Below are 16,064 nucleotides of genomic sequence, written 5' to 3'. Positions count from 1 at the left end.
AAGAGGGGGTGTGAGGGTGAGGGTGGTGAGAGGAGGAGGCGGTGTGAGGGTGGGAGAGGAGGAGGGGGTGTGAGGGTGAGGGTGGTGGGAGGACGGTGTGTGAGGCTGAGGGTAGTGAGAGGAAGAGGGGGTGTGAGGGTGAGGGTGGTGAGAGGAGGAGGAGGTGTGAGGGTGTGAGAGGAGGAGGGGGTGTGAGGGTGAGGGTGATGAGAGGAGGAGGAGGTGTGAGGGTGAGATGGTGAGAGGAGGAGGGGATGTGATGGTGAGGGGGTGTGAGGGTGGTGAGAGGAGGAGTGTGTGTAAGGGTGAGGGAGGTTAGAGGAGGAGGGGGTGTGAGGGTGATGGTGGTGAGAGGAGGAGGGGTTTGAGGGTGACAGTGAGAGGAGGAGGGGATGTGATGGTGAGGGGGTGTGAGGGTGGTGAGAGGAGGAGGGTGTGTGAGGGTGAGGGTGGTGAGAGTTAGAGGGGATGTGAGGGTGAGGGTGGTGAGAGGAGCAGGGGATGTGAGGGTATGGGTGGTGAGAGGAGGAGGGGTGTGAGGGTGAGGGTGGTTAGAGGAGCAGGGGGTGTGAGGGTGAGGGTGGTGAGAGGAGGAGGGGTGTGAGTGTGAGGGTGGTGAGAGGAGGAGGGGTGTGAGTGTGAGGGTGGTGAGAGGAGGAGGGAGTGTGAGGCTGAGGGTAATGACAGGAGGAGGGGGTGTGAGGGTGAGGGTGGTGAGAGGAGGAGGAGGTGTAAGGGTGAGCATGGAGAGAGGAGGAGAGGGTGTGAGTCTGGTGAGAGGAGGAGGAGTGTGAGGGTGAGGGTGGTGAGAGGAGGAGGTTTGAGGGTGAGGGTGGTGAGAGGAGGAGGGGGTGTGAGGGAGAGGGTGGTGAGAGGAGGAGGGGGTGTAAGGGTGAGGGTGCTGAGAGGAGCAGGGGATGTGAGGATGAAGGTGGTGTGAGGTAGACGGGGTGTGAGGGTGAGGGTGGTGAGAGGAGGAGGGAGTGTGAGTGTGAGAGTGGTGAGAGAAGGGGTGTGAGGGTGGTGAGAGGAGGAGGGGATGTGAGGGTGAGAGGAGGAAGTGGTGTGAGGGTGAGTGTTGTGAGAAGAGGAGGAGGTGTGAGGGTGAGGGTGGTGAGAGGAGGAGGGGGTGTGAGGGTGAGAGTGGTGAGAGGAGGAGGGGGTGTGTGGGTGAGGGTGGTGAGAGGAGGAGAGTGTGTGTGAGGGTGAGGGTGGTCAGAGGTAGAGGGGGAGGGAGAGTGAGGGTGGTGAGAGGAGGAGGGGGTGTGAGGGTGGTCAGAGGAGGAGGGAGTGTGAGGTTGGTAAGAGGAGGAGGGGATGTGAGGATGAGGGTAGTGAGAGGAAGAGGGGGTGTGAGGGTGAGGGTGGTGAGAGGAGGAGGAGGTGTGAGGGTGGGGGTGGTGAGAGGAGGAGGGTATGTGAGGGTGAGGGTGGTGAGAGGAGGAGGGCGTGAGAGCGTGAGGGTGGTTAGAGGAGGAAGGGGTGTGAGGGTGGTGAGAGGAGGAGGGGGTGTGAGGGTGAGAGGAGGAAGGGGTGTGAGGGTGAGGGTGAGATGAAGAGGGGGTGTGAGGGAGAGTGTGGTGAGAGGAGGAGGGGGTGTGAGTGTGAGGGTGCTGAGAGGAGCAGGGGGTGTGAGGGTGAGGGTGGTGAGAGGAGGGGTGTGAGGGTGGTGAGAGGAGGAGGGGTGTGAGGGTGAGTGTGGTGAGAGGAGGAGGAGGTGTGAGAGTGAGGGTGGTGAGTGGAGGAGGGTGTGTGAGGGTGATGTGGTAAGAGTAAGAGGGGGTGTGAGGGTGAGGGTGGTGAGAGGAGGAGGGGATGTGAGGGTGAGAGGAGGAAGGGGTGTGAGGGTGAGCGTGAGATGAAGAGGGGGTGTGAGGGTGAGGGTGGTGAGAGGTAGAGGGGCTGTGAGGGTGAGGGTGGTGAGAGGAAGTGGGGGTGTGTGTGAGGGTGGTGAGAGGAGGGGTGTGAGAGTGGTGAGATGAGGAGGGGTGTGTGGGTGAGGGTGGTGAGAGGAGGAGGGGGTGTGAAGGTGAGGGTGGTGAGAGGAGGAGGGGGTGTGAGGGTGAGGGTTGTGAGAGGAGGAAGGGGTGTGAGGGTGAGGGTGAGATGAAGAGGGGGTGTGAGAGTGAGGGTGGTGAGAGGTAGAGGGGGTGTGAGGGTGAGGGTGGTGAGAGGAAGTGGGAGTGTGTGTGACGGTGGTGAGAGGAGGGGTGTGAGGGTGGTGAGATGAGGAGGGGTGTGAGGGTGAGGGTGGTGAGAAGAGGAGGGGGTGTGAGGGTGAGGGTGGTGAGAGGAGGAGGAGGTGTGAGAGTGAGGGTGGTGAGAGGAGGAGGAGGTGTGAGGGTGTGAGAGGAGGAGGGGGTGTGAGGGTCAGGGTGGTGAGACGAGAAGGAGGTGTGAGGGTGTGAGAGGAGGAGGATGTGTGAGTGTCAGGGTGGTGAGACGAAGAGGGGTTGTGAGGGTGAGGGTGGTGAGAGGGGAAGGTGTGTGAGGGTGATGGTTGTGAAAGGCGCAGGAGGTGTGAGGGTGAGTGTGGTGAGAGGAGGGGGGGTGTGAGGGTGAGGGTGGTGACAGGAGGAGGGGGTGTGAGTGTGGTGAGAGGAGGAGGGGGTGTCAGTGTGAGGTGTTTAGAAGAGGAGGGGGTGTGAGGGTGAGGATGATGAGAAGAGGAGGAGGTGTGAGGGTGAGATGGTGAGAGGAGGAGGGGGTGTCAGGGTGGGGAGAGGAGGAGGGGGTGTGAGGGTGAGGATGGTGACAAGAAGAGTGGGTGTAAGGGAGTTGAGAGGAGGAGGGGTGTGAGGGTGAGGGAGGTTAGTGGAGGAGGGGGTGTGAGGGTGAGGGAGGTTAGAGGAGGAGGGGGTGTGAGGGTGACAGTGAGAGGAGGAGGGGATGTGATGGTGAGGGGGTGTGAGGGTGGTGAGAGGAGGAGGGGTGTGAGGGTGAGGGTACAGATATGAGGAGGGGGTGTGAGGGTGAGGGTGGTGAGAGGAGGAGGGGTGTGAGTGTGAGGGTGGTGAGAGGAGGAGGGAGTGTGAGGGTGAGGGTAGTGACAGGAGGAGGGGGTGTGAGGGTGAGGGTGGTGAGAGGAGGAGAGGGTGTGAGTCTGGTGAGAGGAGGAGGGGATGTGATGGTGAGGGGGTGTGAGGGTGGTGAGAGGAGGAGGGGTGTGAGGGTGAGGGTACAGAGAGGAGGAGGAGGTTTGAGAGTGAGGGTGGTGAGAGGAGGAGGGGGTGTGAGGGAGAGGGTGGTGAGAGGAGGAGGGGGTGTGAGGGTGAGGGTGCTGAGAGGAGGAGGGGGTGTGAGGGAGAGGGTGGTGACAAGAGGAGGGGGTGTGAGGGTGTTGAGAGGAGGAGGGTGTGTGAGGGTGAGGGTGGTGAGTGGAAGAAGAGGTGTGAGGGTGAGGGTGGTGAGAGAAGGAGGGGATTTGAGTGTGAGGGAGGTGAGAGGAGGAGGGGGTGTGAGGGTGAAGATGGAGAGAGGAGGAGGCAGTGTGAGGTTGGTGAGAGGAGAAGAGGGAGTGAGAGTGAGGGAGGTGAGATGAGGAGTGTGTGTGAGGTTGACGGTGAGAGGAGGAAAGTGTGTGAGGGTGAGTGCAGTGAGAGGAGTAGGAGGTGTGAGGGTGAGTGGAGGAGGTGGTGTGAGGGTGAGGGTGGTGAGAGAAGGAGGGGATTTGAGTGTGAGGGTGGTGGGAGGAGGAGGGAGTGTGAGGGTGAGTGTGGTGAGAGGTGGAGTGGGTTTGAGGGTGAGGGAGGTGAGAGGGTGAGGGATTGTGAGGGTGAGTCTGGTGAGAGGAGGAGGGTGTGTGAGGGTGACAGTGAGAGGAGGAGGGGGTGTGAGGGTGAGGGTTGTGAGAGGAGGAGGGGGTGTGAGGGTGGTGAGAGGAGGAGGGGGTGTGAGGGTGAGGGTTGTGAGAGGAGGAGGGGGTGTGAGGGTGAGTGTGGTGAGAGGCGGAGATGTGAAGGTGAGGGTGGTGAGAGGAGGAGGGAGTGTGAGGGTGAGGGTGGTGAGAGGTGGAGTGGGTTTGAGGGTGAGGGAGGTGAGAGGAGGAGGGATTTTGAGGGTGAGTCCGGTGAGAGGAGAAGGGGTGTGAGGGTGAGGGTAGTGAGAGGCGGAAGTGTGAGGTTGAGGGTGGTGAGAGGAGGAGGGGTTGTGAGGGTGAGGGTGGTGAGAGGAGGAGGGGTGTGAGGGTGAAAGGAGGAGGATGTGTGAGGGTGAGAAGAGGAGGATGTGTGAGGGTGAGCTTGTGAGAGGAGGAGGGGGTGTGAGGATGAGGGTGGTGAGAGGGGGAGGGGGTGTGAGGGTCCGGGTGATGAGAGGAGGAGGGGGTGTGAGGGTGGTGAGAGGAGGTGTGAGGGTGAGGGTGGTGAGAGGAGGGGGTGTGAGTGTGAGGGTGGTGAGAGGAGGAGGGGTGTGACGGTGGTGAGAGGAGAAGGGGTGTGAGGATGGTGAGAAGAGGGTATGTGAGGTTGAGGGTGGTGAGAGGAGGAGGAGGTGTGAGGGTGAGTGTGGTGAAAGGAGGAGGGGGTGTGAGGTTGAGGGTATGTGAGGGTGGTAAGAGTAGGAGGAACTGTGAGGGTGAGAGTGGTAAGAAGGGTTGTGAGGGTGAGGGTGGTGAGTGGACGAGGGTGTGTGAGGGTGAGAGTGGTGAGAGGAGGAGGGGGAGTGAGGGTGAGGGTGGTGAGAGGAGGAGGGGGTGCGAGGATGGTGAGGGGAGGAGGGGTGTGAGGGTGAGGTGGTGAGCAGAGGAGGGGGTGTGAGCATGAGGGTGGTGAGAGGAGGAGGGGGTGTGAGTGTGGTGAGAGGAGGAGGAGGGTTGTGAGGGTGAGGGTGGTGGGAGGAGGAGGGGGTGTGAGAGTGAGGGTGGTGACAGGAGGAGGGGGTGTGAGGGTGGTGAGAGGAGGAAGATGTGTGAGGGCGTAGAGAGGAGGAGGGGGTGTGAGGGTGAGGGTCATAAAAGGAGGGGTTGTGAGGGTGGTGAGAGGAGGAGGGTGTGTGAGGGTGAGGGTGGTGAGAGGAGGAGGGGGTGTGAGCATGAGGGTGGTGAGAGGAGGAGGGGGTGTGAGTGTGGTGACAGGAGGAGGGGGTGTGAGGGTGGTGAGAGGAGGAAGATGTGTGAGGGCGTAGAGAGGAGGAGGGGGTGTGAGGGTGAGGGTCATGAAAGGAGGGGTTGTGAGGGTGGTGAGAGGAGGAGGGTGTGTGAGGGTGAGGGTGGTGAGAGGAGGAGGGTGTGTGAGAGTGAGGGTGGTGAGAGGAGGAGGGGGTGTGAGGATGAGGGTGGTGAGAGGAGGAGGGCGTGAGAGTGTGAGTGTGGTTAGAGGAGGAGGGGGTGTGAGGGTGAGGGTGGTGAGAGGAGGAGGGGGTGTGAGGGTGGTGAGAGGAGTCGGTGTGAGGGTGAGGTGGTGAGAGGAGGAGAGGCTGTGAGGGTGAGGGTGGTGGGAGGAGGAGGGAGTGTGAGGGTGAGTGGTGAGAGGTGGAGTGGGTTTGAGGGTGAGGGAGGTGAGAGGGTGAGGGATTGTGAGGGTGAGTCTGGTAAGAGGAGGAGGGTGTGTGAGGGTGACAGTGAGAGGAGGAGGGGGTGTGAGGGTGAGGGTTGTGAGAGGAGGAGGGGGTGTGAGGGTGGTGAGGGGAGGAGGGGGTGTGAGGGTGACAGTGAGAGGAGGAGGGGGTGTGAGGGTGAGTGTGGTGAGAGGCGGAGATGTGAGGGTGAGGGTGGTGAGAGGAGGAGGGAGTGTGAGGGTGAGGGTGGTGAGAGGAGGGAGTGTGAGGATGAGGGTGGTGAGAGGGGGAGGGGGTGTGAGGGTCCGGGTGATGAGAGGAGGAGGGGGTGTGAGGGTGGTGAGAGGAGGTGTGAGGGTGAGCGTGGTGAGAGGAGGGGGTGTGAGTGTGAGGGTGGTGAGAGGAGGAGGGGTGTGAGGGTGGTGAGAGGAGAAGGGGTGTGAGGATGGTGAGAAGAGGGTATGTGAGGTTGAGGGTGGTGAGAGGAGAAGGAGGTGTGAGGGTGAGTGTGGTGAAAGGAGGAGGGGGTGTGAGGTTGAGGGTGTGTGAGGGTGGTAAGAGTAGGAGGAACTGTGAGGGTGAGAGTGTTAAGCAGGGTTGTGAGGGTGTGGGTGGTGAGTGGACGAGGGTGTGTGAGGGTGAGAGTGGTGAGAGGAGGAGGGGGAGTGAGGGTGAGGGTGGTGAGAGGAGGAGGGGGTGTGAGGGTGAGGGAGGTGGGAGGTGGCGGAGGTGTGAGGGTGAGGGTTAGGGAGGTGAGAGGAGGAGGGGGTCTGAGGGTGTGGGTGGTGAGAAGAGGAGGGTGTGTGAGGGTGAGGGTCGTGAGAGGAGGAGGGGGTGTGTGAGGGTGGTGAGAGGAGGAGGAGGTATGAGGGTGGTGAGAGGAGGAGGAGGTGTGAGGGTGAGGGAGGAAGGAGGCGCGAGGAGGAAGAGGAGTGAGGGTGAGGGAGGAGGGAGGTGGGAGGAGGAGGTGGGAGGAGGAGGTGTGAGGGTGAGGGTTAGGGTGGTGAGAGGAGGAGGGGGTGTGAGGGTGAGGGTGGTGAGAGGAGGAGGAGGTGTGAGGGTGAGGGAGGAGGGAGGTGAGAGGAGGAGGAGGTGTGAGGGTGAGGGAGGAGAGAGGTGAGAGGAGGAGGAGGTGTGAGGGTGTGGGAGGAGGGTGGTGAGAGGAGGAGGAGGTGTGAGGGTGAGGGTGAGGGAGGTGAGAGGAGGAGGAGGTGTGAGGGTGTGGGAGGAGGGTGGTGAGAGGAGGAGGAGGTGTGAGGGTGAGGGAGGAGGGAGGTGAGAGGAGGAGGAGGTGTGAGGGTGAGGGAGGAGGGAGGTGAGAGGAGGAGGAGGTGTGAGGGTGTGGGAGGAGGGTGGTGAGAGGAGGAGGAGGTGTGAGGGTGAGGGTGAGGGTGAGGGAGGTGAGAGGAGGAGGGTGTCTGAGTGTGATGATGGTGGAAGCAGCTGAAACTGCAGTATTTGAGAGGCTTTTAGACAAACACATGAACAGGCAGAGAATGGAAAGCTACAGACCCTGTACGTGCAGGTTCAATAGTTTCGATTGTCAGTACCGATATAATGGGCTGAAAGGCCTTTTCTCGTGCTCTCCTGTTCTGTGTTCTATGTCCATACTTTGTCCTCAAATCAGCGGAGTAGGATCTTAACTCATGACCTTCTAATTTTGATTCCTCATATCCGAGACTACACAAACTCAACGGGCTGAAGGGACAAATGAAACTTGATGAAGGATCTCAGCCTGAAACGTCAACTATTTATTCACTTCCAAAAATGCGGCCAGACCTGCTGAGTTCCTCCAGTTTTTTATGTTTCTTGCTGAAGGAATGGTTTGCTTGTTGCCTCAAAGATAATAAGGCTGCAAGTCTATGGAGCTGAATTTGAGATTGGCTGTTTTATTATTCCTCTCAACCCCATTCTCCTTCCTTCCCCCCATAACCTTTGTTGCACTCACTAGTCAAGAACCTATCAATCTCCGCTTTCAATATTCTCAATGATTTGGTCTTCACAGCTGTCTGTGGATTCCACAGATTCACCACCTTCGAGCTAAAAAAGTTCCTCCTATGAACTTCCAAAATACTTCAGTATTCAGGGAGAAAAGAGATTATTTGAGATGTCTCAGCTAAGTAGTTCCCAGTGCAACTGCTTCACGTCTGGTCCACAGATACTGTAAATGTTGGCTTATGTAAAAGCAAAAATTCATCAACCTTGCCAGTTCAGGAGAGGCAAAGGTCTCTGACAGAAGCAGAGTGTTCTCTCTCATAGCAGAAACTAGGCATTGAACCTACCCTAAAGGAAGAGAATTCACACTCCTCCTTTTGGGCGGATGTTAAAAATCAAGAGTAAAATTAGTTACAGCAGTCAGGATCTTGTTCTCAGTGGATTAAAAGACTCAGACAAAGGTTAAAGTGGCTTGATGAGCAGCCGTAAGATCCTCAGGAAAGCCAAGTAATGGCAAATGAACAGGATCAGACATTCAGTACAAATGTTGGCCTGGGGACGTTAAGAAACATGATACTGAATTCAACCTCCACAGATGACAATGCTGTTCTCAACCCTGCAAACCAATGAGAAACTGTACAGTTTAAAACGCGGTCTCCAACCAACACATCAAATCCTAAGGCCACAAAAGCCACTCATTCCAGTTTGCAATGAATTAGACCATAGAAGAGTTCAGGCCCTTCAGCACACAAGGTTGTAACCCACTCCAAGTTCAATCTCATGCTTCCCGTCTGTTTAACACTCCATCTTTCTTTCATCCACGTGCCTATCTAAGGGTCTCTTCAATGTCTCTGATGTGCTGCCTCGGCCACCACCCTTTTCTGGTGTTCCACATGCCCACCACTCTCCGTATAAAAAAAGCTTCCAACACAACCCACACCTGCTTAACCACCTTATGAACTTTCATGGCAACTATGAGGGATGTCTGGATGTGGGTCCCAAGAACCCTCTGTTCCACCACACTGCTAAGAGGCCTGCCATTAACCTTGTACTCTGACCTGCCCAGTACTTTTAGGACAGGTCAATCAATGCTGCAACGGTATGTCATCTGCTTTGAAAAAAAACTTCGGACTATTTAATGAATAGCTTACTGGAGACAAAATTTTAATGAACAAGTGGGCAACCTCATTTAAAATGAGATGATCGATCTGTTGCAGGGATCCAGAGAGAGGGTTTGTAGGGTCACAGAGGACATAGACAGGCCTTTCGGCCCACTATGTCTGCACTGACCCTCCAGCATCCACTTACACTAATCTACCACTCTTCTCATTTTACTTCTATCCATTCCCCTCAGACTCGGATATACAAAGTTATGAAGGGTACAGAGAAGGTGAATAAAAGCCCCCTTTTTTCCATTGAGGTTGGGTGAGACTAAAACTAGAGGCCCTGGGTTAAGGGTGAAAGGTGGAATATCTAAAGGGGACCTGAGGGGGAGACTTCTTTACTCAGAGACTGCTGAGAGTGTGGGACAGGAGAATGGATGGGAGGGGAATGGAGGTCTATGATCCAGCTCCAGGTCGATGGGACTAGGCAGAGTAATAGTTTGGCATGGTCTAGATGGGCTGAATGGCCTATTTCTGTGTTTATGACTGTATGATTCAGATCTTATTAATCACCTTCCCACTTACAGAGGCCTATTAATCGAACAATCTATGCATCTTTTGGGTGTGGGGTTGAGGGGGGTGCCAGAAGAGGAAACCAGAGGAAACAATGCATGCAAACTCAACCTAGACACCAGCAGAGATCAGCATTGAACTCCTGACCCTGGTTCTGTGAGCTCCACCTTTAACCCACCCCACCGTACGCCCAACCACCACAACTTTATAATTCCAGGTTGGAGTCACTGAATGTGCAGATACTCCAGCACCTAGTGTCTCTTTATGTCTATGCAATCAGTCAATGTACAATATTTAAGCTAATCTAATGCATTTATATTTACTGTGCATTGTATTGCATTTTATTGTTTTGTATCAGAAATGGAGTAACAATTACTTTGTTCTCCTTTACACTTGTGTACTGAAGAATGACAATAAGCTATCTTAGATCTTGAATCTTGAATGATGCCTTTCTTGTGTTTGTTTACTCCCCCAATTGTATTGCTTGAACAGCTTTGTTTCAGGCAGACTTTGAAGTGGCAGGCATTGCTCGTAAATATTCCTTGTGTCCTGGTCCCCTGCCTTGCTGTGGCAATCCACTCAGTCTTCTGGCTGCCGGTGCCTGAGTCAGCCTTCCGTTTGTCTCATTGACCCCGGAAGTAAGTTAGTGTGACTTTTCCTTTCAGTCCCTTGTCATCTATTGGATGTCTAGGTAAGGAGCCACTTTGGTGCTGTCAAGGTAGACAATCTTGCCAGTGGAGTGGACACACACCGTGAAAAGGATGGGTGAGCAATTCAACAGATGCAGACTGGAAAATCCACTCCGTGGCCACTTCATTTGGTACAGGACTGGAATCTGGTGTGGTCTTCCACTGCTGTAGCCCATCCGCTTCAAGATTTGACATGTGCATTCAGAGATGCTCTTTATTTTTATATATTTTTACTGATATATGTGCTTGCTATCCTATATGTGCTGTATGTGCCCTGTGCTGTGGGCAACTGTGCTTTGCACCTTGGCCCTGGAGTAAACGCTGTTTCGCTTGGCTGTGTTCATGGGTATCCATGTATGGTTGAATGATAATTAAACTTGAACTTGAGCTTCTGCACACTACTCTTGTAACACGTGGATATCTGAGTTACTGTCACCTTCCTGTTGGCTTGAACCAGTCTGGCCATTCTCCTCTGACCTCTCTCATTAACAAGGCATTTCCCCCCACAGAACTGCCACTCACTAAATATTCTCACTTCTTGCACCATCCTCTGTAAACTCTAGAGATTGGTGTGCACCAAAATCGCAGAAAATCAGCAGTTTCTGAGATACTCAAACCACACCGTTCTGGCTCCAGCAATCATTCCACGGTCAAAGTCACTTAGATTACATTCCTTCCCCATTCTGATGTTTGGTCTGAACAATAACTGAACTTCTGTCTGCATGTTTTTATGCATTGAGTTGCTGCCACATGATTGGCTGATTATATATTTGCATGAACAAGCATGTGTACAGATGTGTCTAATAAAGTGGCCAGAGTGTATGTGCTAGCAGCAGTAACGGTAGTTTTAATGCTTGACATGAAACAGAGGGATCCCAGCTGATTCAGGTTCTGTCATCTTCAGCCATTTGCCACCTTCCTGCTTGTTGCATGGTCCCCATTCTCCTCCCTCCCCTCACCTGAATCCACCCATCAACAACCAGCTCTTGTTCCATCCATCCCCCCCATAATTTACTCCCTGCTATCCCCCCCTTTCTTTCTATTCAAGATGAAGGGTCTCAGCCCAAAACGTAGACTGTCCACTTGCCTCCATAGATGTTGCCATGCCAACCGCAGAGGCTCCAATGCACAGGATCGCAAGTAACTTCAGAGAGTTGTAAACTCAGTCAGTTACATCACAGGCATAACCCTCCCTGGCCTTAAGCATGTCTTCAGGAAGTGGTACCTCAAGACAGCACCCATCATTAAAGAACTCCAGGATATGCCCTCTTCTCATCAGTACCATCAGGATAGAGATACAAGAGCCCAAAAGTCCACCCAGTGTTTCAGGAACTGCTTCTTCCTCTTTTACCATTAAATTTCGGAATGGTCCACGAGTCAATGAACACTACCTCTTTATTTTTCTTTTGCACTATTTATTTATTTTGGATCTTACTGCTAGTAATATGATTGATATAATCTCATTGAAACCTATCGAATGTTGAAAGGCCTAAATAGAGTGGATGTGCAGAGGATGAGTCTTGGACCAGCAGGTAAAGCCTCAGAAATGAGGGACTTTCATTCAGAATTGAGATGAGGAGGCAGGCCTTTAGCCAGAGGGTGGTGAATCTGTGGAATTCATTGCCACAGACAACTGGACAACTGTGGAGGCCAAGTCTCTGGACATATTTATAGCAAAGGTTAATAGACTCTTGGCTTGTCACGCCATCAAAGGTTATGAGGAAAAGGCAAGAGAGGGGTATTAAATCGGCTATGCTGGAATGGCAGACTAGACTGGATGGGCCGAACGGTGTAATTCTACTCCTATGTCTTATGGTCTTACGTCTTGCACTGTACTACTGCCACAAAATGACAAATTTTACATGTCAGTGATAGTGAACCCAATTTTGATTCTGATTCTATCTGACCTGTCGAGTTCCCTGAACATTCTGTGTTAAAGTTCCATTTTAACTTTGGTGGGGCCACATTCAGATTAGTGTGGAGTTTTGATCATTGACGCTGCTGTCGGAGGAAGATTGATTCAGGGCTCTGTGCACAGGGTGGCAAAGCTGGAGACCACAAACCAATAGGTCAGAGTGGGAGTGGGACAGGGGAACAGAAAGCTTGGGATCACCCCGCAGACTGAACATATGTGCTTGGCAAACCATCGCCCAACATGAGCTTGGTTTCTCCAGTGTAGAGGAGACCACAGTGAGAACATCAGTACAGTATAGTCGATTAGAAGACGTGGAAATGAGTCGCTGATTCACTTGGAAAGACTGGGTCCTTGAATGGTGGTAAGGGGGGTCATGAAAGGATCTTGAAGATGGAGTACAGGGTTAATGGTAGGATTCTAAGCTGTGTGTAGGAATATATTTTTATTTTATTAAGATACAGCGTAGAGCCGGCCCTTCTGGCCCTTCAAGCCACACCACGCAGCAACCCCCAATGTAACCCTAGGAACAATTAACCTACTAACCAGTATGTTTTTGGACTCTCGGAGGAAACCAGAGCACCAAGAGGTCCACATGCCTCAAAGTTGCTGAAAAATTTGATAGGGTAGGAAAGAAAGTGCATTGTGTGTTACCCTTTGTTAATCTGGGGATTGCTTTGAAGAGCCCTGAGCTGATGCTTCAGCTCTGTAAAACCGGTTAGGCCACACTTGGAGTATTGCATTTCATTCTGCTTGCCTGATTATAGGAAGGATGCAGAATCTTTCGAGAAAGTGCAGAGGAGATATACCGGGATGCCACCTGGACTAGAGAGCATGCCCTATGATGAATGGTTGAGTGAGCTAAGACTTTTCTCTTTGGAGCAAATGAGGATGAGTTGTGACTTGATTGAGGCTTGACGCAGGCTGCGAGACTGTTTCGCTGAACACCTACGCTCTGTCCACCAGTGAAAGCAGGATCTCCCAGTGGCCACACATTTTAATTCCACGTCCCATTCCCATTCTGATATGTCTATCCACAGCCTCCTCTACTGTCAAGATGAAGCCATACTCAGGTTGGAGGAACAACACCTTATATTCCGTCTGGGTAGCCTCCATCCTGATGGCATGAATGTTGACTTCTCTAACTTCCATTAATGCCCCTCCTCCCCTTCACACCCCATCCCTTATTTGTTTATTTAATTTTTTTTTATCTATTTCTTATTTTTTCCCCTTTTTTTCTCTCTCTCTCTTTTTCCCCCTCTGTTCCTCTCACTATAACTCCTTGCCTGCTCTCCACCCTCCGGGCTCCCCTCCCCCCTTCTCTTTCTCACCAGGTTTCCCATCCCATGATCTTCTCCCTTCTCCAGCCTGGTATCCCTTTTGCCAATCAACTTTCCAGCTCTTAGATCCACTCCTCCCCTCCTGTCTTCTCCTATCATTTCGGATCTCCCCCTCCCCCTCCCACTTTCAAATCTCTTACTATCTCTTCTTTCAGTTAGTCCTGACAAAGGGTCCCGGCCCGAAACATCGACTGTACCTCTTCCGATAGATGCTGCCTGGCCTGCTGCGTTCACCAGCAATTTTGTGTGTGTGTTGCTTGAATTTCCAGCATCTGCAGATTTCCTTATGTCTGCGTACTCAAATTTAGATTAGATTATGAAGACACGCAGTCCTCTTTTATTGTCATTTAGTAATGGATGCATTAAGAAATGATACAATATTTCCTCCGGTGTGATATCACAAAACACAGGACAGACCAACACTGAAAAAAATTAACAAAACCACATAATTATAACATATAGTTACAACAGTGCAACAATACCATAACTTGATGAAGAAGTCCATGAGCACTGTAAAGTTCAAAGTCTCTCAAATGTCCCACATCTCACGCAGACGGAGAGAAGGAAGAAAAACTCTCCCTGCTGACAGGGAGACTGCTTACTAACAGTTCCTAGATGTTTGAGCAATATCATGTTTCTTGTGACAATCAGGTGAATAGAAAGTTCCAAACCAAATAAAGTGTCATTCCCTCCACCATGCCCATTCTTCTGTATAATACCAGACCATCCCAAAAGATTCCAGATCAAGTTTAAGTTCAAGTTTAATGACCATTCAATCATACATAAATATAGCCAAATGAAGCAGTGTTCTTCTGGGGCCAAGGTGCTAAACACATTACCAACAGCGCATATCACATAGCATACAGCACATATGTTTATGATTTCAGAAACACACACAGTCACAAAGAAAAACAATTATATAGCCCAACTCGCTGAGTGACAGGTCAATTGCCTTGGTGCAGTTTGCTCTTCCACTGGTCCAGGGCCTCTAAGCTGTGATCCAGCTACATCATAAACACAAGAGATTGTGCAGATGCTGGAAGTCCAGAGTAACACACATAAAGTGCTGAAGGAAATCAGCAAGTCAGGCAGCAACAATGGAGAGGAATCAAAAGTCAATGTTTCAGGCCAAGACCATTCATTGTGATGATCCTTTGTCCTGTTTATTCCTCTTCACTGATGCTGCCTGACCTTCTGAGACCCTCCAGCATTTTATGTATGTTACTCTAGATCCAGCTACATGCTGCCTTCATGATGCTTTCCCATTTCCCAGTGTTAGAACACATTTCTTATCAGAAAGCTTAAGATAATAGGAATGGCATACATCATGGGCTTGCTTACATGATTTTTGTTTTGGTTAAGTTCTGTTTTTTTTCTGCACATATGACTTGAAAGTTAGGTCTTTTCAATTACTTAAACAGGTCCTTAGCCAATTACGTCAACACTCCCTTTCCATAATTCAAAGATCTCATTTACTGCCTTCAGTTCTTACAGTTCTGTTCTTTCCCCCCAAGTTATCCCTGTCACTGATGTGTTCAGTCACATATCCACAAATAAATATGATCAGACAGTAGATAATGCACAATTTCCACAGTTTGAAGGCTGCATGCTTAAAGCAAAATGCCAATAAAGGGCGTCAGAACATCAGAAAAAAACCTTGAACCTTCTAACCAGATATTCTGGGGTTATTTTTGATCAAACTCAAAGGCTTAAAATCAGAAGCATTAACCTCAATAGCTTTGGTGATGCCTGATTATGTTTCGTGCTGTGCTTAATATAGCAAATACACATAGAATCATGACAAACTCCCTCTTGCTGTAAAAATCAATGCCTCAACAAGAAACAAAGATCAAGTGAAGATGGAGATGATTATTTTGAATGAATGAAATTGTATTGGCCAAAGCTCAGATGAAAAATCTTCTCCAGAATTTTATTAGTGAGCACAACAACATCCACTTACATAATCTCACTTTGGATAGAATTTATGAATGTACTTCTTGTTACATTTGAAGAGATATGCAAAATATAACAGCTGACAAAAATATTCCATGAAGTTTATATATTGGGCCTGATATTGAAAGAAACCAATGTTGCAGTTGGCCCACTTGCTTTCACGTTCTTTTCAGAAGAATGAGAGGGGATCTTATAGAAACATACAAAATTTTGAAAGGGATAGATAAGACAGAAGGAGGAAAGTTATTTCCATTGGTAGGTGAGACTACAATGACATGGAGATAGAACAGCATCTTTCCAAGAAAAAGGAAGCCTTTTGTGCCTGACAGAATGTCATCGGCAGCAAGGCCAAAAGAGACGCTTGCTCCAGAGCCAAGGCAAATCTCCAGTGCAGGGTGAGGGAACTAAAGAATACTTGGTGGACTGAGAAAACCCTGGAAATCCAGAGACTGGCAGACTCATGTGACACAAGAGGCATCTTCTGTGCCACCAAAGCAGTCTATGGTCCAAGTCACCGCGGATTAAATCCCTGTTCTCAAAGGACAGGAAGAACTTGCTAAAGGATCAGAAGAATATCAAAGGTTGAATCAGAGACCATTTTAAAGAACTTCTTAATGGCAACAGCACTGCTGAATCAGAGATCTCTAACCAAATTGTCCAGAAACCTGTGAGCAAGGACGTGGGGGAACTTCCCAGTATGAAGGAGGCCCATGATGCCATTAGGGGTCTGAAAAGCAACAAAGCCACTGGCCCTGATGAGATACCAGCAGAGATCCACAAGGAAGGTGGAACAGCACTCCTGCACCATAAACACGCCCTTCTCCTAAAGATCTGGGGAAAGGAAACAACTGCCCTCCGTGCTCAGGAAGACCATATTCAAGAAGGGAGACAAGGCAGATTGTGGCAATTACTGGGGCATTTTTCTCCGGTCATCAACAGGCAAAGTGCTTGCATGCATCCTTGTCAACCAACTCCTTCTGCTATCTGAGGAAACAGTCCCTGAATCACAGTGTGGTGACCGCCCATCTAGATTCTAGATATTCGATTCTAGATTCTAGCGGTA

This window comes from Mobula birostris, chromosome 9, assembly GCF_030028105.1.
Source record: "Mobula birostris isolate sMobBir1 chromosome 9, sMobBir1.hap1, whole genome shotgun sequence".
NCBI classification, from domain to species: Eukaryota; Metazoa; Chordata; class Chondrichthyes; order Myliobatiformes; family Myliobatidae; genus Mobula; species Mobula birostris.
The sequence above is the reverse complement of the archived record's forward strand: the minus strand, read 5'-3'. Positions refer to the sequence as shown.